Source organism: Tenrec ecaudatus, chromosome 12 (genome assembly GCF_050624435.1).
Source record: "Tenrec ecaudatus isolate mTenEca1 chromosome 12, mTenEca1.hap1, whole genome shotgun sequence".
NCBI lineage: Eukaryota > Metazoa > Chordata > Mammalia > Afrosoricida > Tenrecidae > Tenrec > Tenrec ecaudatus.
Genome location: NC_134541.1, coordinates 85,961,207 through 85,986,766, shown reverse-complemented (window position 1 = coordinate 85,986,766; position 25,560 = coordinate 85,961,207). Strand labels below are relative to the sequence as shown.

General features: G+C 42.0%; 1 long non-coding RNA gene across 1 annotated transcript in view; it reads right to left on the bottom strand.

The window, feature by feature from the left end:
- LOC142462397 (uncharacterized) overlaps positions 1-25,119 on the bottom strand; it is a 68,547-nt gene extending 43,428 nt beyond the window's left edge. Inside the window, exons 1-2 of the long non-coding RNA XR_012787253.1 lie at positions 24,957-25,119; positions 24,620-24,662 (exon numbers count right to left, since the gene is read on the bottom strand). This is a non-coding gene — a long non-coding RNA (uncharacterized LOC142462397). The remainder of the gene's footprint in view (positions 1-24,619; positions 24,663-24,956) is intronic.
- Positions 25,120-25,560: the final 441 nt, after the last annotated feature.

Genomic DNA, 25,560 nt, shown 5'->3' with positions numbered 1-25,560 from the left:
CAGAGTGTCTGTTTGCAGGTGTTCAGTGTGAGGTGCACCTGGTGTAGTCTGTGGGCGATCTGAGAAAGCCTGGAGAGTCTTTGAGACTCTCTTGTGCAGCTTCTGGATTCACCTTCAGTGACCATGGATGAGCTGGGCCCGCCAGTATCCAGGGAAGGGCCTGCAGTGGGTCGCAGGCATTAGTACTGGTGTTAGTACATACTATACAGATTCAGTAAAGGGCCAATTAACCATCTCCAGAGACAACGCCAAGAACACGCAGTATCTGCAGATGAACAGCCTGAAAGCCGAAGACACAGCCATGCATTACTGTGCAAGAGACACAGTGAGGGGAAGTCAGTGAGAGCCCGGACACAAACTTCCCCTGGTGGGAGGATATTGGTCTCCAGGGGGTGCGCAGGACCCACAAAGCACAGGACTCAGACCCAGGAGCAGCTGGAGCTCAAGGCTGGTTTCCTGTGGTTATATGTGGATTCTCAGAAATCTCAGTTCCTTGTGGGAAATCTCTAATTTAAAAAATAATACTTCTGTGCCTACTCCTGGCATCTGTGAATTCAAAGTTATATTGTAACCAAAACTATATTCTGCCCCACAGCAACAATCCGCTTCTTAACCTTTAAGGACAGGAAATGACTTTGCCAGCGGTCCCTGCATCAGAGTTCTCAAGACGCTCAGATAAAATATTTTCCAATCATACTTCAGGAAAATGGTGCCTGGGTAAAGGTATCTATTAAGTGTTTGAGTATTGGCTGAAAGTCTAACAGTATGTTCTTTCAGCACACTCTGAGGAATTCTGGCAATCATCTAGCTAATAATTTAATAAAAGATAGGCAGTCTGCCTATTTTATATTGAATTGTTTCTTCAAATGACACAATTTTTGTTGTTGCTGATTTTTGCTTTTTTTGTTTTCCTTTTTTTTACCCCAGGGTAGAGTGCAAACGCAGGGCTCTACTACCACAAATTATTCAGTCAAGTTTCCAACATTTGGGGAAATCTCAGGGGTCAGGACAGCTTTGGTTGTTTTTCCTAACCTTTGTGGCTGTGTGTGTGTGTGTATCTTTTCTGGAATCCCATCTGAAAATACATAAATTCGCCAACTGCATTTTAATATCTGGGTGTTAATATCCTATATCAGTCTATCCTTCAGAACCTGCAGCCCATGATAGTCCAGGAAACACACTACCTTTTTGTGAAAATTCAGGATTCAGGGAGAGCTTAGGGCCAAACGGGATCATTCAGTTCTTCATGCTGGATGTTGTATCTTCACCTTCACAGCCCCAAAGAATGTCGGCCACTCCTTCTGGTTTCACCCAGAGGGTCCACATTTGTCCTATTAATGAGCTCATCCTCCTCCTAGTGGCTTTGCTAGTATTTTGTTGTTTGATACCGGTAACATTCCCAGTATCCATTGACACACAACCTTAAGTGAAAAATTTCAGCTATTTTGGTATAAGATCCTGTATGAAATGTAAGATTAGGTGTCAATAACTTTATTAATGATGACTTTGTGGATACTACATGTCTTCCTGTGTCAAAGGTAATTTTTTTAGTGTTGCATGTACTCTTTCCACACTAGAATAACTCTTGAGTAGATGTAGGAGTGTAGTTGTCAAAGAAAAGTTCTTCCTTCTTAGTGACTTACAAAAGCCACTCCTATTTACAGCACACATTGAATGGGAGCTATTTTTGGCTGAATTCAATGAGATTTCTAGATTTAGCTGACCTTCAAATATTTGAATATCTAATTTTACATAATCTATTGCAGAGAGAAAATGAGTATCTGACAATTTAAATGCTCTTGGTTTTGTTCTGAGTATCTTAGAAAGATATAAGGCCCTGAGAGGAGAGGACTACTGCCTTTATTCCCAAAGCTGTTCTCAAACTTAATTTGTGTCTCCCTCCTCAACCATCTTCTTCATCACTTTCTGTGGCCTGAAAGAATAGGCCTTGTTCTTGAAGAATGGAGAAGTCACGGAAGGGAATGTGTTCTATGAGGAAGCAGCCAACATTCTCATCTCAGATTGACCCCTTTTAAACTTTATTACAAAGTTACCACTCACATGCAAATCTGCACATAGTCCATTGGATATAGTCTCATGATGTATTTACTCAAATTTAGCTCTTATTCTGATTTAATACACCTGGGAAAATAGGCCTCATTGCCAATATGTCAGTTTCTTCCTCTTCTTGGGGAAACTCTCAGAGGTGAAACGCTCAGGGATTGAAGCATGGGGTTTTGTGACTGCTTTATCTGTGAATCAGGCTCATTCTCTCCAGGAGAAGCATATGCAAATAAAGGCCCTCCTTATGCTGATAAAAAAAAACACCCCAATCCCAACAAAACAGTTCTTGGAGAAGATCCTCAGTACCATAATCTACAAGAGTCGCTGTTCTGAAATTTGTATGAACACAGAATCATCATGGAGTCTGTACTAAGCTGGGTTTTTCAGGCAGCTATTTTAATAAGTAATGCTATTGAGAGCAAGTGTGTGTGAGTGGGTATGAGTTGCACACAGTTGACATGTGTGATCGTTTTCATGACCGGTATATACTTTGTTTGAAAATGGCAATTGCAATGTGCAACTGGTTGAGTCTGAAGGAAACTTGAGGGAGCATAAGACATTTTTGAGATTCTAATGTGCAAACTCTGGATTTACATTTAGTAACTTTTCCCTGACCTGTATGAGCCAAGTTCCAGGCCTGCAGGGTGTCTTATTAGTACTGTTGATATCACATATTGTACAGATTCCATGAAAGCTGGTTTACCATCTCCAGAGACATTGCCAAGAACACACCGTATCAGCGAAAGGACAGTCTAAAAGTCAAACACACGTCCATGTATAATGGTGGGGAAGAAACACAGAGAGAAGTCAAAGTGAGTACAGACACAAACCTCCTATGCAGGGAGGGAGCTGTGTTGCAGGGCTCTGTAAGGGCATGAACAGAAGGAATGATTCTGGATCATGTGCATTTGGAGAGGGAGTTTCTAGTCTGGATCTCTATTGTGATCCAGGGTTCTTCATCTCACTATTTCACACGGGAATTTATGTTTTGTTTTCTTTTTATGATTCAGTTCCTACCCTTAATATCTGTGAATTCAAAGTTGTATTGTAAGAAAATAAAACATTCTCATAGAGAGAAAAACAACCAACCAAAATGAGCTTGTCCCATAGGGAGTAGAAATTTTCCAGGGGTGATCAGCGTGTATTTTGAGAAGGTCAGTGTTTTAGTCCTGGTGGACTGGAGAAACAAATTCATAGACACTCCTATGTGTATAGGAAAAAGCTTTATATAAAGAGCAACGGTATATTGAGAAAACACCCCAGTCCAGTGCAGAATAAACCCATAAGGCCAATATTAGCCCATATGTCTGATACCATTCTGTAAATTCCTCTTCAGACTCATGCAATACATGATACAATGCCAGGTGCAAGAAAATCACAGGTTAGTGGGTGGAAAGTCTTGTGGATCCAGTGGCATTAGAAGCATCTTACTGCTGGCGTGGGCCTCCACGTGACTCCTCCAGCTCCAAGGTTCTGGCTGCCATTAGCATAGCTCCATGTGGCTTGTCAACAACAATGCCTCACAGGGAGAGAGTGTATCTAGCCTTCAGTGAGCTATTCATCTCCTTTGCACCTCCAAATGAGGTCATTAAGGCGTGACCTGATTGACAGGCTAGACTGCACCCCTTCGCAGGTTCACAGGAGATCATGTAACTGCCACAGTCTGAATATCTTTCAGGAAGACTCAGTGGAGTGCTAACCGTTAAGGCCTCAATTAATGGCTGTAAAGTTGGTGGTTTGAAACGTGGTGTCATTTATTCAAGTACAATATATTGTAAAAAGTTGCTTTCACCCAAACTAAAATTCTGTTGACATTGATCAGTTCCAAGTCATAGTAATCCTAGAGGACAGACTAGAACTGCTCCTACAAGATTTCCAAGCCTGTATTTCCTTATGAGATTATTCCACCACAAATTCTCCCACACAGCAGTTCGTGGGTCTGAATGACTGAATTTTCATTTAACAGCTAGGCAAGTCATGACTGTCCCATTAGGATTGGTAGTTCTTACTTATCTATCAGTTATTTTTTAAAAATATTATATCCTGTCAAACAATCTTCATAGTTTAGAATTATGTTTTTCATCAAGCCTTGCTGTTTTTCATCCAGATTCTTCCCCTAGATCAGGGGTCAGTAAATTTCTTTTTTCAAAAAGACCTCTGAAAACTATAATTGATTATTCCATTGGTCATATAGACTTGGAGACAATTATTCAACCTTACTGATTGTGAAAACAACAGCAGGAAAGAGAAAAGGGCATAGCTGTGTGCTAATAGAATGTTATTCACAAAGACAGGCACTGGGCCATGAGCCTGTTAACCAAAGCCCTTCAATGAGGGTCTGTGTAAGTAACAGATGATCTTCTGTTTCTTTTCTAAAACAGTTTTATTGGAATTTCATGCACATGATATAATTCAATCATATCAAGAAGAGGCATATACCTGTCTTGATTTTCTCTGCAGTAGGAGCAGCTTGCCTGCCACTACCCCTCATCCCCTAAAAATTTTTGCCAGTGCCAAATTCTTCTCCACTCATCCCTTGGTCAGGAATGCCTCCCAGCTGATGAGGTGTCCCATCTGTGGCGCAGAAACATCCTAGACACTGACAGAAGAGCGCTTCAGCAGCTTGGCATCCCTACATTCCCTGACTTGATTGATCCCTAGTCACAGCTTCCAAACCAGCATATCTCAAAGGACATTGACACAGCAGCCAAGCTCATTGGGGCTGCCACAGTTGGAGTGGCATCTCTGGAGCCCGCATTGGGACTGGGTTTGGGAGCCTCATCCTTGCTTATGCCAGGAACCCTTCTCTGAAGCAGCCGCTCTTCTCCTATGCCATCCTGGGCTTTGCCTTCTCGAAGGCCCTCGGGCTTTTCTGCCTGATGGTGGCCTTCCTCATCCTTTTTACCATGTGAAGGAGCCATATCTACCCCCCACATTTCTCTGTCCCAAGTCTCTCTGCCCAAAATTTCCCTTCCCTGCACCTCCCCGGACAGCCTGGGGAAAATAATTGGCTCAAGGTTTGACAGAGACAAATAAATACTGTATTAATAAAGATGCTTCTTTTTTTTAAAAAAAAGTGGGGGGCATACAATCATCATCACTATCGATTAAATTTTTTCTTCCTTTTGTTCATATCATTACATTTTTGGCAAAATGTACACAAGAAAACATTCTCCAATTCAACCACTGTTATATGTACAATTAAGTATCTTTGATGATACTTTTCATGTTTACAACCATTATTGATATCCTTTTCAAAATTATCCCATCACCAATAATATAAACTGAATTCCCCCTAAGCAACAACCATTTCACCTTCACCCATGGTAACCATTGGTCAAGCTCTGTTTGTTTTTATATAGTTTTAAAAATAGATGTATATAATATTCACATATCAGGCATCAAAGAACAAAAAAATCTTTATAATTGGGTGCATACCTCCATGATACAATCACCGAGGACAAACAGGTGCATATGCAAATGTGGTGAACAAAGCTGATGGTGCCGGCTATCAAAAGAGATAGTGTCTGGGGTCTTAAAGGCTTGAAGGTAAACAAACGGCTATCTAACTCAGAAGCAACAAAGCCCACATGGAAGAAGCACACCAGCCTGTGTCATCAAGAGGTGTGGAAGGGATCAGGTATAGGCATCATAAGAAAAAAAAAAATCTTACCAGAGTGAATGAAGGGGAAAGTGCAAAGTGGTGACCCTAAGCCCATTTGTTGGCCACTGTAGATCCCCTTGCAGAGCGGTCTAGGGGAGGACTTGAGTCAGTCAGGGTGTGATATAGCACTGATGAAGAATACAGCTTTCCTCCAGTTCATAAATGCTTCCACCCCTCCCTCCACCCCACCCCACCCCACTACCATGATCCAAATTCTACCTTGCAAGTCTGGATAGAGCAGAGGATGTACACTGGTGCAGATAGGAGCTGGAGGCACAGGGAATCCAGGGAGGATGATACCTTCAGGACCAGGGTGTGAGGGGTGATACTGGCAGGGTAGAGGGTGAGTAGGTTGGAAAGAGGGAACCGATTACAAGGCTCTACATGTGACCTCCTCCCTGGGGGACAGACAACAGAAAAGGGGGTGAAGGGAGACTCTGAACTGGGCAAGATATGACAAAATAATAATTTATAAATTGTCAAGGGAACATGAGGGAGGAGGGAGCTTTGAAAATGATGAGGGCAAAGAATGTACAGATGTGCTTTATACAATTAATGTAAGTATGGATTGTCATAAGAGTTGTCTGAGTCCCTAATAAAATGTTTTTTAAAAATAGTATTCATTTACATAGATGTTTAAAATGTTGTACTATATGTATATATGCATATATATAATAATGAATTCTTTGGTTCTCTCCCCCTCCCACATTCATTGTTTGCTCCCGAAAGTTCCTCACCCTTCCTACTCCTCTACTCCCCTAGGGCCCTATAGACCATTGCATCAGTTATTGTCTCTAGGGATCCGCGCCTTCTGTGCTTTACAAACTTTGAAACCCAATAGAAACAACAAAAAACAAAACCAAAATAAAACAGCAAGAAGAAAATAATAATAATATAAAGATAAAAATGAAAATGAAGAATAAAGAAGGAAAGACTACCATCAATATTTTAAAGTTCAGCAAAAAAAAAAAAATCCTGTCATGGAACAAGTGAGAAATGCTTTACCTTAGAGCAAGTACAGGTTGGATCGAGAGGTAGGTCAACTGACCAATTGTCATATTATGCCATGGTCTGATCCACCGTGATCAAGTTCGCAGTTATCTCTGTCTGAGAGTAAAGCTTTTCAAGGGGATCTGCCAGAGGTTTAATATGACTAAATATTCTTCAGATGGATTTTTTTGAGTTCTCACTGTTCACCTACCCTTCGACAAATTGGATGTTCATAATTTGAGCTCTGAAGGTTTTTCCTTCATCACATTTGAATTGTCACTATCTTTGGGTCACACATGCTGGTGTGCTTCTTCACTGTGGACTTCCTTGACACCTGACTTAGATGGCTGCTTGAAGACAAGCCATTTAGATCCCAGATAATTGATACCCTGGTACCATCTGCTTTCTTCACCCCACTTTGCTGTAATGCCCCTATCTTCATTGATTTTTCAATGAAGGTAAGTATTGAGCAGAGCCATGTTAAGATCCTGTACCCAGAATATGATCACCTAGAGGATGGATCTAGCTAAATCCTGTCATATACCATGGGCACCTCTACCTAGTGCCTGGAAAGTGAACATGTGAAACTCCACAACTATGTTAGTCTGGGTGGACTAGGGAAAAAAATTCACAGACATTCATATGTGTACAAGAGAGAACTTTATATCACAGAGAAATTGTACATTAAGAAGGCATAACCGCCCAGTCCAGTTCAAGTCCATAAGTCTGATATTAGCCCAGATATCTGACACCAGACTATAAATTCTTCAGACTCATGCAACACATGCAATGATGCCGAATGCATGAAGAGCACATGCCAGTGGGTGCAAAGTCTTGTGGATCCAGTGGAGATGGGTGGAAACATCTCAAAGCTGTTAAGAGTCTCCACGTGGCTCCTTCAGCTCCAGGGCTCTAGCGTAGCTCCTTGTGCATTGTTGACAGGAATGTCTCATAGGGCATGAGACTGTGTCCTGCCTCCAGCGAGCTATTTTTCTCCTCAGTGCCTCCAAATGATGTCATCAAACTGCACCCAGATTGACAGACTAAACTCCATCCCTTCATCTTAAGTCTCAAATTGACAGCAGATTATACAACTACCACAGCAACCATGGAGGCAGATAAAGAGCAGGACAGGAAAAGCGAAGTAGGTACCTTCTCTATTTGTTTTGTACTCTACTCTTATTTGTATCTTTATGTCATTATAATTTTTCTTTATGTTTAATTATATCTTTGTTATTAATTGTTTTTGTTATTATCTCCAAGTTTGGAAGTAAAGGAGTGGATGAATAGAGACCATAACTGAGGCAATGGTTTATATGGAAGGGGGAGGAGTAATCAGTGGATCTGTGAAGCAGGAGGGAGCATTAAGCTTATTTTGAAAATGGGCATACAACTTTTTTTTAGAAGTGTTTTAAGTATGGAAATGTGAATGTTATATCAGGAAAAGAAAGAAAGAAAGAAAGAAAGAAAGAAAGAAAGAAAGAAAGAAAGAAAGAAAAAGAAAGAAAAGGAAAGAAGAAAAGAAGGGAGGGAGGGAGGAAGGAAAGAAAGAGAAAGAAAGAAAGAAAGAAAGAAAGAAAGAAAGAAAGAAAGAAAGAAAGGAAGAAAGAAAGAAAACGATCTATGGTTACCATGTGTGAAGTGGGAAGAGATTTGGCTTAGGGGGGCATTAAATTAAGTTTAACTGCAGTGAAACAATATGCAGGGGGATAAAAATAATGGTTGTACAACCTGAAAAGAATACTCAATGGCACTGAATTACACATGTAGAAGGCGTTGAATCGGTGAAAGTTTTGTTGCATACAGTTTTGCAAGTATGTGAAATATATTACATGAATAATGATTACAGAGGGGGAGAAATTGTTCTATAATTGACTGTGGTAAAGATTATACAACTCTTCTTGATATGGTTGAAGTATTGAATTATATAAGGGGGAAAGTTCTAATAAAAGTGTTTTGTTTTGAAGTGGATGCTCAGAAATGTTCATCATTTTACCTTCCACTTTAACTCAACAGCCTGCACATCTCATGGGCTACCCTTGTCCTAAGGGTAGAACTGGGCTGCCCAGAGAGAAAGTGGAACATTCCTAGGAAAATAGTATCCCCAGGAATTCCCTTCATTATGGCTCACACCTCAGGCCAACTGTCTGCATTTCTACAAATCTACCCATGGTTTTCAGGAAGAAATTGTTTGTCCACAGTCAGTGCAAATGATGAAGGGTAGAGATTGACCTCACAGAACACAGGTCAGGAAAATCCCCTCTAGAGGCCATTACTGCTCCTCCTCAGAGCCATCCTCTTTCTGCTTCCACAAGCACAGCACACGTGGATCGCCTACAGTAAAATATGGTAACAGAGCTCCAAGTCACACATGAAAGTCAGGTATCTTAGGCCTTCATCCTTACCATGTTAAACAGAGATGCCTGTGGAGGTGACACCCTTCTGGATTCTTCTTGGTGACATGAATGTCCTACCCTGTAAGCACCTTCATGTCAAAAGCAGTTCTTTTCATCTTAGAATGGTTTTAAATTATATTTCCCCCCGTATTCCTAGGTGTGATCGTGCAGGTAGAGCTGCTACAGACCAGTCATGAGTTGGGAAAGCTATGTGCTATGTCTCAAAGTGCTATGTCTAGCTTCCAGGTCTGAAAATATCAATGTTTCTAGATCTAAAAGGCTCTGGGAAACACGACCTGTGTTAGGTGGCACAGAAGCCTTGTGATGAGTCTTAGCAACAACTCAGTTTTCACATATTGATGCATTGCAACCACTATAGCTCAACCAGCTGCATGTGTTTTAACAATCTGAAACCTGAGGACACTGACATGTAAAATGTAGGAAACGTACTAGGAGACACAATGAAGGCTTAATGGTCAAACATCTCAAGCATCACAACCCTAATTGGGCAGCAGAGGGAGCTCAGGGTACATGGGACACAATCTTTGCCACAGGAGCAGGTGCAGGGGGTGCCAAGTGTTTCTTTGCTCTTGTGTCTGGAGTTTTCCAATTCACCCATGTGGAAGACCACTTCAAGGAACCTTCAGCAACTAGGTTCGCATGCCTCTTATTTTCCTGGAGGGCAGATCCTAAAAATTAAAAGCCCATATTCTTCCTCAGAAGACAGGGGAGAAAGAAATCACACTTGGGACAAGTTGAAATCAATCCCAGAAGGACTGGTAGTCTCTCTATGCCGTTAAATTCTGACCTCCATGTGCTTCACTCAACACAATCAGTTTCTCTCCATCCTAATTATTTTTTCCAAATTACTTTAGGTTGAAATTGTATGTGTGTGAATCCCAGCCCAAGTATCTCCTGTGAAGAGAAAACCAAACCAAACCTGATTTTACCATTTCTGAAATAATTGACAGTTGTATATTATTTTTGTCAATATTTATTATTTTAATAGGTAATTATTCTCTTGAGAAAAACATATCCTTTAACCAGGATTTGTCAAATTATTTTTTTACATTTTATTAGGGGCTCATAAAACTCTTATCACAATCCATAAATATACATACATCAATTGTATAAAGCACGTCTGTACATTCTTTGCACACCAGCCTGTATGATCATGAGGTGTACACGTGATCATGTATCAGACATCAAAGACCCAGAACAAAATAATATCTTTGTGAATGAAGAGGAGTGTGCAGTGGCGACCCAAAGCCCATCTATAGACAATTGGACATCCCCTTACAGAAAGGTCACAAGAAAGAGAAGAGCCAGTCAGGGTGCACTACAGCACCGATGAAACAAACAACTTTCCTCTAGTTCTTTAACGCTTCTCTCCCCACTATCATGGCCTCAATCCTACCTTATAAATCTTAGTAGACCAGAATATTTACACTGCTACAGATAAGATCTCGCAACACAGGGAATCCAGGACAGATAAACCGCTCAGAACCAACAATGAGAATAGAGATATCAAGAGAGTAATGGGAAGGTGGGAGTAGAAAGAGGAAATCAATCACAAGGATTGACATAGAACTCCCTCCCAGTGGGACAAACAGCATAAAAGTAGGTGAAGTGAGACAGCAGACAATGCAAAATATGAAAATCATAATTTATAATTTATCAAGGTTCATGAAAGAGGGAAAGAGGGAGAGTGGGAGAGGGAGGGGAAAATGAGGAACTGATATCAAGGGCTCCAGTACAAAGCAAATGCTTTGAAAATGATGATGGCAGCATATGTACAAATGTGCTTGACAATGGATGAATGCATGAATTGTGATAAGAGCCCTAAGAGCCCCCAATAAAAGTATTTAATAAAAAAGAAAGCATTAGTATTGTAAAGCATAATACCTAGATTTGGAGAGCACAATCAACTCCTCAAGCATGGGAGACTTCCTCTAGTTTTTGGAAGATGCCCTGGAAACGTCCCGATGTGTTATGCAAATTCACAGATAGCATTGGCTTCTCTGGGTATGTAGAGACCTTCAGCATCTACAGAACTTCTAAGTTTAACTCAGTACCTTAAAATTCTTGGTGTGCAAAAGATTTGTGAAGGGAAGGCAAGCTTGATTCAAGGCAAGACAAACCTGCAGGGAAGGAGCGAGACTCAGGAGCCGCTGTCATATTCAGCTCAAGGGGACAATTAAGGGAAGGTCTAGAAGGGGCTGGGGAGGGTTTTACTTTTAGCATATGAATTTTCTTTTCCAAAAGATAATTTAAAAGAGAATTAGACAAGGGAAGCTTGTGTCAGATTAAATATATATTTCTAGGGGAATATTTATTTAACTGCATCAAGAAATGAATAAGCACCACACTTAAGGGGTGGAGAGGAGGAGGGCACATTTCAAGGCACTGTCTCTAACTGTAGGTTGACATTTCCATTAAGTCAATTCTTTCTCTTAACAACCCTATAGAATAGGGCTGCCCTTGTAGGCTTCTGAGTCTATAAATCTTCATGGGTGTGTAGAGAATTCTTCCCCCTGCAGAGCCATTGGAGATTTAGAATGACTGACCTTGCATTTAGCAGCACACTGCATAATGAACCCCACACGCAGGGCTTTCCAAGATATCTAGAACATTCTTATCTACTCTTGGAGTGACTCTCTTAGAAGTCATTCAACATTACTTATGACTATATAGGCAGAAGGTATGCAAATAGACCCCTCCCCTGCTGAGGAAAACCATCCAAGTCCCAACTCTGAAGCTCTTGGACAGTTGCTCCACCTCTGGAATTCCAAGGTACCCCCATTCAAGACTGAACAAATCAAGTCACAATGGAATCTCTATTGAGCTCAATTTTCCTTTTTGGAATTTCAAAAGATGCTTTGATGCAGAGAAAGTGTGCATGAGGGGGCATGAGTGAGAGGCAGTAAATATGATTTTCAGGATCAGGATGTCTGTGTGTTTGCAGGTGTCCAGTGTGAGGTGGAGCTATGGCATCTGAGGGAGGCTTGAGGCAGTCGGAGGCTTCTCTGATATTCTCCCGTACAGTCTCTGCATTCATTGCCTGTATTTATAATATACACTGGATCTGCCTAGCCCCAGAGAAGGGGCGGCAGTGGGTTTCATACATGAATAGTGTTGGTAGGACTCTCCGAAGGGCCAATTCACCATCTCCAAAGACAATGGTAAGGACATACTATAACTTCAAATGGACAACCTGAACTTCAAGGACACAGTTTTGTATTTCTGTGCAAAAGATGCACAGTATGGTAGTTACATAATCTGGTGTGAATTTGGGACTTCAGAGGATAAAGAGGGAAGGGTTGGAGTCTGTCAATTGGATCATAGCCAATGAAGCCTCTGCGTGGGCATGGCCTTCTGAGAATTCTGGGAAATCCCGTATTCCATCTTGGAGGTGGAAGAGAGATTCTCTAATCCCTGGGAGACACCCTACTGACAAGGGTGACTCTCTGTGAGACATCCCTGAATAGAAGCCACATGGACCTACCCCATGCAGCCCTGGGTTCTGGAGAAGCCATGTAGAGACCCGTCTCCACTGAAAAGCTTACAATGCCACTGGATCCAAAGACTTTCTGCCCACTGGCCTGTGACCATCTTGCATTCTGGATCATTGCATGTATTTCATAAGTATGAAGAGGAATTTATACATTGGTATCCGACACATGGGCTAATAATGGACTTATGGGCTTGGACCTAACTGGGGTTAAGATGGTTTCTAAATGTACAATTGCCCTTTATATTAAATCTCTTATACACAATATACGTGTGTCTATGGATTGGTTTCTCTAGTCTACCCAGACCAACGCACACAGTGAGAAGTCAGAGTTAACCCAGACATGAATGTACCCTAGTGGAAGAGGTTAGGCTGCAGGAACCCCTCAGGATCTGCAGAGCACAGGACTCAGACCCAGGAGCAGGTCCAAATGGAGCTTCACTACTGGCTTCCTGTTGTGTCTGGGGATTCTTCTCCTTCTCAGCATCCCTCAGGGAATCAGTGCATCTCCTCCCGTCTTTCTGAAACACTCACCCAATCTCCCTCTGATGATAGGATGATTTCAAACTTAGCTTGTTTCATTTTTCCCTTGAATTGTCTCAAATTTCCCATGTAATTGGTAATTCCTGCATCTAGGACAAATTCTGTTCAAATCATCGGCTTCATCAAAAACTTTATCCCTTGCTTTCAATAACCCTCCTGTATTCCCTCCTTCCTCGGGATAACAGTCCCTGCTGTGCAAAGGATCTCACTTTATTATCTTTGTATGTGTGTGTGTGTGTATATATATATATATATATTTCCACACAACATACTACATGAACTTACCACCAGTAGCCCAATCCTAGATCAAGTCACCTCTCTCCATTCATCCAAACGGAGACTTTCTTCTCTGAGTTCATTCATTTTATTCATTCACAGCTCCTGTCTGTCCTTGTCCACCACAGGCTAATTTGAAAGTCAGTTTTTTTTTCTCCAAAGGCTGTTTAATTTAGCAGTTGTGCATATTGATACAAGAGTAGGAAAAGGGAGATAAGACACATTTTATGCTTAGTCTCAACATGCCTCCCCAGACCTCACCTCCCTTCCTGCCCTATGTCCCCTTAAGCATGGGCTATAAGCATCCTATTCTGTACAGGGCACCCACAGGTTCCCTTCAAGTTCTGTCAGAATATCCTTCTCTAGAGACATGCCCAGGGACTGATTTTCTGTCAATCAGTACTGTGACTGCTGTAGTTATGATCACATATTTCTGAGTCAGGCACACACAGAGGGAAAGGCTATGGGAACCCAGACACATACACCCATACAGGGAGAGGGCGGGGCTCAGGGGTCACTCAAGCCCACAGATAACAGGGACCCTCAGGGGAGAAATGTAGAGGAGCCTAAGAAGGATTAGTTAAATTAGGTACCTATTTCCTCTACCTGCAGAGAAAATGTCTCTGCCACACACCTCCACATTCTTGTAGCTCAGTGTGTATATTCTTGTATGCACTTTGTTTGTTTTTTTGTATGTGCTAGTACACATGAACTACTCTGTGCCTTAATATGTTATACTATGTGACAGAACTTGTAGTCTGTTCTGCATTGATTCTATTATTATAATTCTAGTATATTTTAGTGTGTCTTTGTGGGTTTTTTTCTTAAGTAAATGCATGTATATTTATTAATCTGAGGGTATTGTATGAAGATTTGTTAGTTCTAGTATATGTGCTGATTTGTTCATAGTAGGCATGTGTATGTTAATATGACTGTTAAAACACAAATGTCATTATGTGAGTTTCCTGCTTGCGTGTGTTCAGTCCAACCCATGTGAGCTCTTCAAACTTTATGAGCTCACATCTCCTTGAATAAAATACTTTATTGAGTGTTAAGAAATTACTAAGCTTGGGGGAATCCATTAGAGGCCCATAGTAATATGCACAGCAGAGTACGCTAATCAGTGAAACTTCTTTTTAAAGTGGACAATAAGAAACAGAAGGACATGAACAGCAAATCCTAGAGGTGAACTAGTCAATGCAGAGACATCCTTAACTAGGAAACAGGCCCAGAGGGATGTTTATTTTCTCCTCTCTGAAGCTCTTGTGTTTATGGATGGCAATGATAAAGCCTTTGTAAAAGAATGCACGCTACACTCAAAGGATGTCTAGTTGTAGGTACATGGGTGATGCCAAGAGCCAACGTGAATGCAGAAGTTTAAAGGTAAATGAGATGGATCAAGGAAAAGGATGACTTATCTTCCATCATCTTTGCCCAGAGAATGGGGTTCAAGCTCTCTAAATAAGGTTAACTGATGAAAAATAACACAAACTATTGGAGAGGGCTTACTCCTATTCCTTTCAAACAGCTAAAAGAACTCAAGGTTGCTTGTGCCCAATATGGCCCAACTGCCTCTTTTACTCAATCTTTATTAGATACACTGTCCTTCGAGGTGCTTCCCGCCGCAGAATGGAAACAATTGGCTTTTGAAAATGCAAATACTGCCTGCCAGGCAGCGCTGAGACCTTTTGGAAAAAAGGGCAACCTGTCCGATTATATCAGACTATGCTCAGACATTGAACCTTTCTTTACTCAGGGGCTTGCGATAGCAGCTGCTTTGTAAGGAAAAACAGTAAAGGAGGGTTAATGATACTATGGAACTTATGGGAGCCCTGCAGGCTGGGCTCCCTTCCCCCTCTGCTATTCCAGCCAATACATATAAGTTCATTTTAGATTTAAAAGATTGTTTTTATACCACGCCCTTGGATCCAAAATATTGTAAAAGATTTGCCTTTAGTGTCCCTTCCACCAACTTCAAAGAGCCTATGAAGAGATATCATTGGCTTGTTTTGCCTGGAGGAATGGCCCCAACCCGCTATTATTATGGGGAGGAGGGCATGTTTGGGTTTTTACACAGGATGCTGATGGAGCATGGGGGCTGCCTGAATGGTTGGTGCAGTTTGCAAACCATGCAGATGGTAATTTGCCTCAGAGTGCTTCTGGGGACATGGCTCAGTGAGAAGTACTAGGCTTAAGTTTCTGATCCACCACTCTTACTTCCTGCTGTCTGGGAAGGTCTGGAAATCAAGATGTGGGTTAATGACTCACGCCCTCCCTGTACAAAGTGAAGGAAATGTTATTCCACCCACTCCACAGTCTTTTTCCTCATGTAGACTAGAGATTCAAAAGAATAATAAAACCATATTGTGGAGATCATGTCTCACAGACAAGCCCATCAGGTATAACGTCACAAAAGAGAGATATATCATCGATTGGTCTGTCAACCAGGACAATACTCAAAAAAAAACACTGCCAAATGGGAAAAGGGGCTGTCTGCAGGGCTTTGGTGGTCAGATTTGGGTTTTCCACAAACTCAGTGGTGGAAAATAGGGGCTGCTTAGGGGGACATGAAGCTTATGGGCCCTACCTCCAGACCACAGGGAAATGTTACTGCCTGCGTACCATCGCCTTATGTACTTTTGGCAGGGAATATTACTATAGATCATGATGACTCTAAGTTTATCAGGTCTTGTAATAACTGCAATTTGTCTAATTGTATTACCTGGTCCCCTGAAGGTATTGTCATCGCCATTTTATATCAACCTTCTTTTGTTATGCTGCCAGTGAATATTACTGGGCCTTGGTATTCAGAAAGAGGGTTACAGGTATTAGAAGAGACTGAAAAGGCATCAACCAGATTTAAGTGTTTTGTAGGTTTGCTTATAGCAAGTATTTTAGCTATATTAAGTTTAGTTGCTACTGCTACTACTGCAGCAATTGTACTTTCACAAATCTTACAAACTGCCCACTGTGGAAATGAATTATCCAAAGATGTGACTAATGTTTTGGGTACTCAAGAAGATATAGACAGGAAGTTAGAACAAAAAGTAAATGCTCTTTATGACATGGTCATGTATTTAGGAGACGAGGTGCAGGGGCTTAAGGCCAGGTCTAGTCTACAGTGCCATGCTGTACATACATGGATCTGTGTTACACCTAAATAGTACACTAACAGTCAGTATAGCTGGATTAAAGTGTAGAATCATCTTCAAGGTACTTGGCACAATGCTAATGAGTCTTTAGATTGATTACAACTCCATCAAGAAATATTAGCCATAAAAGATGCTAAGTCTCTTTATTTTGATGTCGACAAGGTTGCTGAGGATTGGCTCCAGCATTTTCAAAATTCTTTCCCTTCGTTAGGAAATCTCAGAGGCCTACCTCACATGCTTTTTCTCTAGTCACAGCGGGAGTGTGTGTATTGTTTATCTTATGCATACTCCCTATGATACTGCACAAGGTTATGGTTGAATTATTGGCTTTAGGAACAAAATTACAGGAAGTACACCTGCATACTTCACTCCCTCCCCAAACAGGAGTATAAGGCAGAGGCTGGTTAGTCAGACGGGTAAAATCGAGTCTGAGTATTCCAACCTAAGACAGGTCATAGTCTCCTGCAGACAGTGACTGATGACGGGTAAGGGCGATTTCAGGACTTCACAACCTAAGACAGACACAGTGATCTGCTGACGTTTTGAGTAAAGACGTCTTCAGTAAATAAAAAAGCGGGGGCTGTTGAAGGCCATTAAGACTCAGCTTTGAAACAGCTGATAACTCTCATGAACTATGTGTCAGTGTTTGCTGATTTCTTCTGTGACTTTACGTTTTGAACATACTGTTAAGAACAAGAACAACAAAAAAAAAGAACAAGAAAGTATGCAAAGTCTGGGAAGATACGTTGTTTAATTTTCTCAGGGATGTCTGCCTTGGCAGAAGACAAAATTGCTATGTGTAGCAAATGTGCTTGCTTAACAATGAGATAATAAACCCCGGGTTGTTTCTGCATGGATAAAAGGAGTATGTAAAACAAACCCGAAGCTTCAGTATTCACTGTTGCCCTCCCAATACTTTTAATCTCTTCTTTTTACCCTAATAATCATTCCCCCTCTTTCAGGACGGTTTGACTCCTGAGCTGGCTACGACAGCCCCTCCTTGATCAAAATTCTTAATCTAAAGCTTGAGTAAATTTTAACTCCTTCCAGAAAAAAATTGGTTGGTGTATAGAAAAAAGACCAAACAAATATCCTGAATACTGAAAGTATAACAGTCAAGAGATCAATCATTGCATTAGATAAATCTGCTGAACAATGCCTCTTTAGAGTATTGAAAGGAAAAGATATTACCTGGAGGACTGGTTTCACCTGACCAAAGCAGGCTATTGTCAATTGACTCTTGTGCATTTGAAAGATGAACAAAGGAAGGCTGAAGAAGAATGAATATATTAGAATTGTAGTTCTGGACAAGAATGTCCCACATACCATGGACATGCAAAGGACAAACAAGTCTGTTTTGGAAGATGTAATGTCAGAGTGCTACTTAGAGGCAAGGATGGTGAGAGTTCATATTATATACTTTGGACATATATCAGAAAAGATCATTCCTCGAAAAGGATATTTTGTTTGGTAAAGATGACGGGCAGTGAAAAACATGAATCCCACTACCAAATGGATTAACAAAGTGACTGCGACAAATGGTTCACCAAACCCGAAGAATGATATTCCTGCTCAAATTGCCTAATGCACAGAGAGGACCATAGGGCCATCCCAATCACAAGACACGGCATCCCTTAATGACCCACAGCGCTATGAGGGACAACACTGTGGCACACTGTGGGAAATGTGCTCGATCTGACTTCACCACACTGGGGCAAAACTCTAAAGGCATGCAACAGAGCAGCAAGAGGAGCAAAGCAATGAAGTGCCCGGGAAATACAAAAAAACAGACTGAGTGGCCAAGGCATGGTACCACATCAGACTCAACCAACAGTAAAATACTCCTAATGATCAACGAACAAACCTGGAATGATTCTTAAGTCTTTTCTCTTTTTTTCCGGTGGTTGCTTCCTTTTTTGTTGTTGTTATTTTGCTCTGTCTTGTTTCTGTGCTTATTATTGTCTCCGCATGTCTATCTAGATAAGATTGGCAGGATAAACACACCAGAGGAGACAACAATGGGGCTGATGGTTCTGGGGGGGGGGGGGATAAAGGAAACAGGGAAGTGGGGGAAAGGAAGTGGCTGTAAGCCTGGGGTCAAGGGCACAACAAGTGATCTAAAATCGACGTTGAGGAGAGTGTAGGATGCCTGGTAGGGCGTGATCAAGGGCAATGTAATGAGAGGAATTACTGAAAACTGATGAAGGCCAAACATGATAGTGGGACAAGAGGAAAGTAAAAGGAAATAGAGGAAAGAAGTAGGAGACAAAGGGCATTTATAGAGTTCTAAATACAGTCATTTACATATGTACACATATATATGACAAAGGGGTAACATATCTATGTAAATATATTTAAATTTTAAGTATAAAAGTAGCAGATAGACATTGGACCTCTACCCCAGTACTCTCTCAATGAAAGAAGACTTTGTTCTAATAACCTGGCATTCCATGATGCTCAGCTTCCTGACACAATCGATTAAGACAAAATGGTGCAGAAGCAAATATGGTGTAGAAAGTTGATGCTGCCTGGCTATCAAAAGATATAGCTTCTGGGGTCCTAAAGGCCATCAAACTGAGAAGCTACAAAGTCCTCATGGAAGAAGCACACAAGCCTGTGTGATCATGAGGTGTCAATAGGATCAGGAATCTGGCATCAGAGACACAGAACAAAAAATCCTATCAATTTGAAAGAGGGGTAGTGTGGAGTGAGACCCAAAGTCCATCTGTAGGCAATTGGACACCCCCTTACAGAAGGGTGTGTTACACAGAAACAAAACCAGGACACTTGTGAATATATATAGATATGTGCATACATACATCTATTACATATACAATATATAATCATTATATATAAAACCATTATATATAATCATTATATATTATTATATATTCTATATAATGGATAGACATATAAAGCACAAAAGAATATAGCAGCTAATTTGTTCACACAGCTGTCCAGAGTGCTCAGTTCAACTCACTTCCGTGAAACATTTAATATACTGGAAGTCCTTCAACTCATGAGGGCCACTGGGTCCAAGGTCAAGGAAGCAGACAGGTGAGTCTTATGTACGGCAATGCAGGCAGTCTGGACACAGGCAGCAAACAAAGGGCAGATCATCAACAAAGAGCAAGAAGATAGGATCCAACAGTCCCAAGCTCAAGTGATGCATACATCAGCAACATGATGAAGCACTTCTCAAAGGAACCTCAAGCTCTAGCGACATGATCCACAGGTTGTTAGGCCAACACTTAGTGTAGCTCACAAGTTGTGGCAGAGAACTAGCAGGCGCACCCTGATCTGATGAGAAGAGTGCAAGAGAGAGAGAGGCACGGTTTGCCTAGCCATTTATCTCTTTGCCCTCCAATCAAACTGCAACATTATTTATACCATGTTCCTATGAGCCAGGTTGGCACAATAAACTAACCTATCAGAATGGGTCACAAGGATGAGCCAGTTAGGGTTCAGTATAACACCTATGAAACATACAACTTTTCTCTAGTTGTTTAGTGCTCCCCCCACCCCACAATCATGACCCCAAATCTACTGTACGAAACTGGCTAGACCAGAGAATGCACATGGGTACCGAAAAGAGCTAGAAACACAGGGAATCAAGGGCAGATAAACCCATCAGGACCAATAATCAGAGTGGCAATACCAGGAGAGTAAGGGGTAGGTGAGGGGTGAAAGGGGAAATGAACACAATGATCTACATATAACCCCTTCTCAGGGGGATGGACAACAGAAAAGTGGGTGAAGGGAGACATCAGACAGTATAAGACACGAAAAAGCAATAAAAAATTATAATTTATCAGGGCTTCATGAGGGAAGAATAAAATGAGCTGATACAGCGCTCAAGTAGAAAGAAAATGTTTTGAAAGTGATGATAGCAACATGTACAAATGTGTGTAACACAATTGATATATGCATGGATTGTAATACAAGCTGTACAAGCCCATGATAAAATGAGTTAAAATAAATAAATTTTTTAAAAACATGCGTTCATCCTCAATTATGAGGATGGCACAGGAGAGTGCAATGTTTTGTTCTGTTGTGCAATGGGTCCCAGTGAGATGGCACTGACTCAATGACAGCTGATATGACAACAGTCTCAGAAACCACAAATATACACCCAGCGCAAACACAAAGACATTAGTGTTTTATGTTTACAAAAGATATTATTTCTCTCATGAAAAAAAGGGAAGAGGTTTCTTCAGTTAAAAAATTTTGGAACAAACAAGGTGACAACAAAATCACTGAGGCATTTCCACCCCTCATTAGTCCATTCTTTTGGTGAGCTGAAGGCAGTTCTCTAAGGGCCTCACAGCATGCCAGGTGGCAGAGTACTTTCAGGAACATGGGCTCTAGTCTAAAACAACACACTCACTAAGTGGTGAGCAGCTATTTGTCTGTCTGGGAAACTGTAAATCATGCAGTCCTGTACACTGAGGGTTCAGCTGGAAGTTCAGAGGATCCAGCAGAGCAAGAGACTGACAATAATTACTCACTGGATTGCAGGATGCTTAGAAGGTCTATAATCAATTGAATCAAAATAAAATTTCTTGAGAAACTTCCAGCCTAACTGTAAGATAGATGAAAACTAAAAATTCTGGCAGCTAGAGTAGTCACATAAGATTAAGAAGCACTTTTTTACTGTTTTGTTGCTTAAGTTCAACTTATTGGGTTCCAACATAACAATAGTTTTTAGAGCACTTAGTAACATTTTCTATGAGACAAGAAATAACCTGATACCCATGTCAGATGACGATATTTTAAGAAAACTATAGACGAGTGTTGATAATGGATCTGAATGAAAAAGTTATTTTTAAAATAGGAAACTGAGTCAGACAATATATTAAAATAAGCATGCATCAAGATTAATTCTAATTCATCCCAGAATTGATTTAACACAAGAAAATGAACACTCAAATATGCCTAGTGATGGGGGAAAAGTCAATTATCTAAATTGACACAGAATGAATAATAAACAAAGTAAAAAGCTTTTCATGTTAAAAAAAAAACAACTACAAATCTAACATGAAATAGGTAAAACTCAATATGCTAATATACATTCTTGTAAAAAAAACTTTGAAAATGTCACATGTAAGAGAAAGAGAAAAAAGTTCACCCCATCGCAGAATCAGGATAAACATACATATCCATTTTCACCACTCATATTAAAAATGATACTAGCTAGATTGATCAGAAAAAAAGAATTAATAAAAAGAAGAAAATGACTTCCAAAAAGAAGAAAAGAAAATTCCTTATTCATCATAAATTGAAGATGTCATGTAAAAAAGTTGCCAATTGAAGGCAAACAAGCGGCCATCTAGCTCGGAAACAACAAAGCCCACAGAGAAGTGCGCAACCTAAGCGAATACAAGGTGTTGAACGGACCAGGTGGCAGACACCAAGAACAAAAACCATCATTGTGTGATGACCTTCCTCTAATCTCTGGGGGATGGGCAATGGGAAGGTGGGTGAGGGGAGAGGCCTGGAAGTATAAGATAACATAATAATTTATAAACTATTAAGGGTTCATGGGGGAGGGGAGAGCGGGGAGGGAAGGGAAGGGATAAAAAGGAAAACGAGCTGATTCCAGGAACCCAAGTGGAAGGAGAATTTTGAGAATAACGAGGGCAACTAATGTATAAGGGTGCTTTACTCAATTGATATATTTATGCATTGTGATAAGGGTTGTATGAGCCCCAATAAAAAGATTTATTAAATTTTTTAAATGTTGCCAAATAGGTCATAAATACTATATATAGGTAGTAAATGTTAAAATGTTCTAGGCAACATTTCAACACACAAAAATACTTGGTACTTAAATCCCTAATGATAAACTGCTAATCTCCAACTCCCAAACCATTAACCCTTACATATTAAGATGCTGACCATCTTTCAAACACACCTATACCCTTCTAAAACACAAGAGGAGGAGGAGGTGATGCTGTTTGCCAGGGAGCAGGGAGAGCCGGCCAGCCTGCCTGCAGGGCTAAAATGGGCAAAAGCAGTACTAGGAGATTTATATATGCAGTTAGCAGGTAGCACACATTTTGCCCTAACAAAACTACTGGTAAACATCCTTAGTTGTTATCAAAAAGGATACTACAAAAACATGTGTATGGTACACACACATGCACTTATGTACACACCAAAATCACATAAATAATGAAATTGAAAATAGATTTTTGTGTGTGAAACATTTTGAAACAATGATAAGATCTACAAAAATAAAATGGGATCCAACTCAACTATTCAAGTTTGTGAGACAGGTGGGAAAGCCTGGGGACCCCAGGGTGGGAGAGTGCCGACAGCGGGCCAGGGATCCAAACGGCATGCTGACACACAAGTGCACAATGTGAGCATCTCCAACCCATTTTCCTAACAGGACCTCCTCATTGACCACCTAGGTAGTGTCGAGAAAAACAAGTCCCCACTCAGTGGCTGGCCTACACACCTTTTCCAGCAGGTGGCTGCCCGGGGTTCAAGGCTAGGGGCGATCAGGGAGTGTGGAGGCAGCTCCAATCATTCCCTCTCACCTCCTTCCTCTCTCCTGTCCTCCCTCCTCTACTCCTGCCCCTCACCCCTCCACCCCCATCTTACAAGGAAGATTAGATCAAATCATCCGACATTGAAGGATTAAAAAGTGACATCACTATGAACACTTGGCCACCACAAGCCAGTTATCCCTGTGGTAACTTTTCCAACACTTCCTGCTGAAACCCCAACAGGTCAGAGGGATCTAGAGGTCCTTCTTTCATGGTCTAAATTCCTACTAAAAATCAAGATCCAGTGAGCTTCAACAATTTCTGCTCCAGGGGAGGTTTCTGTCCTCCCTCAGCTCGCCTTAGGACACCTACATTACCTTTACCAGGTGTACCGTCCCAGTCAAACAACCCACCTGACCCTGCTAAGTCCCTGCCTGCTCCAGGGAGGAGTCCCAAGGAGGCTGCAGCTAAGGCTCAAAGGGAGCACAGCAAGAAATGCCAATGCAGCGGCAAGGAGACCTACTGTGTGTTATGTGCACAAGATGCTCCAGTAGGTCCACTCAGACTCCAGTATCTCGTTCAGGGCCATGAGCGTTGTGCACTCGTTGATCAAAGACACCTTTGGGCACATCGCCGACCAGGCATCTCAACTGGCACATTCCAAACTACTCCACCATCACAGCCTGCGACATCCTGGTGACCATGAGCCTGCTGCTGCCTGGACAGCTGGCAGAGGCGCCTTGGCCAAGGGCCCCAGGGCCAACGCCCACTACACCAGCCCCAAATAAATTGTCCTTCAGCCTCACAACGTTCAAACGCCAAGGGCCCATTTCAGGGTCACTTCCAGTTTCATCCCCCAAATAGAGGTTGAACACCTTAACATTACCTTGTTTTTGGTTCCTTTGTTTCAGTTTGGTTTTTGATTCTTCTGTGCATAGTTTAGTTAGATTACTTTTGTGATGGAGAGCATCTTTCTTTCTTTTTAACATGTTTTGGGGCACTTAATCCACATATCCCACATAATCCCACAATTCAGCCATCTTAAGCATTCCACAATCATTACCACAATCGATTTCACATCGTCTATTTTCCCACTATGATTAAATCGCCTTTAAGCAGACTTATTAGTCACCTTCAGTTGTAGTGTTCAGTCCCCTCAATCCTTCATTCTTACTCCCCAAGTCCCCTCACCCTCCCCAACTCCGCCAGCGACCCACCCCGACCCCACCCAGGCATCCTTACAGACACTCGCATGTTATTTCATCTCTAGGCATCCACTCCTTTTGTGCTTCACAAACTGAACCCAACAGAAACAATGAAGAATAGAAAGGAAATGAAATGGGAATGATTTTTAAAACCTTAGTAATATATAGATAGAAATAAAAACAAAGAGTAAGAAGAAAGGGCGGCCACCAATATTTTAAAGCCAGGGAAGACGTTTCTGTCACGGACCAGCAAGAGATCTTGCGCCTAGAACAGACTCTGGTCGGGTCCAGAGAGAGGTCAGCAGAACAAGATCCCGGGCTCACCTTTGAGCTGAGGAGGCGCAAGGAGTCTCGGGAGGAGGCATCGCTGTGCGGAAGGAAACAAGGGAGGGGGGTTAGGAGACCCGCAAAGAGAGAATCAGGGAACCCCGAAGCCCCAAACCCCAGCCGGGATCCCCTTTCTCCAACAGGGACTCCCACCATGAACCACAACCAATCTGAAAGCAGGGAAATAGGACCGGCCTTGGGGACACCCGCCCACCTCTCACCAAGAGAAGCGCTGGCAGGGTTCCTGGGGGAGAGAAAGGGCGCTTGCACCCTAGTCAGCTGGACTAAAACAGCCTCCGCCCACATACATGTCCCGGAGCCCAGAGCCTCCCACCTGGGAGCGCCGGCAACAGGGTGCTCAGGCTGTGGGCGCTTCTCTGGCACCGCAAGCAGAGCACCGACAGTGGAATCCTTGCAGTGAGTTGCAGTTCAGAATAAGACACCGCCACTTCCGGCCCTGTCTGGGCGTGACCCGGGGTGGGAGGAGCTGGCGGGGTCAGAGAGGGGTAGGGGTCTGCCTTCACTTCCTCTCAAGGCAGCTCTTTCCCCGCCCATTTCTGCTGAGATGCCAGCACAGGCGCCTGGTGAGGGGGTGGGCGGGGCCTGGCCGGCTTGGGGCGGGGCTCGGGGAGGAGCCAGAGAGGAGAGAGGCGGTCCACGCCAAAGGGTCCACACCTGTGGCTGAAACTCCAGCGGCAAAGACTCAGATAACAATGGCTGAGGCACCAGTAATTTGGCCCTTTGCAGAGGGAGTGCATGGGTGACATGGTTGAGATAGAACCATGTACGTTGGGTGTGGATGTGTATCCTCCTAACAAACTGGAAACACCCAACCCCCCAACTCTGCCAAAGTGTTAATGGGGCTGAAGCAAGAACTGAGGGTCCCTGCTTAACATATGAGTTCAAACAGTTACCGTACCATGGGCTCAGAAGATAAA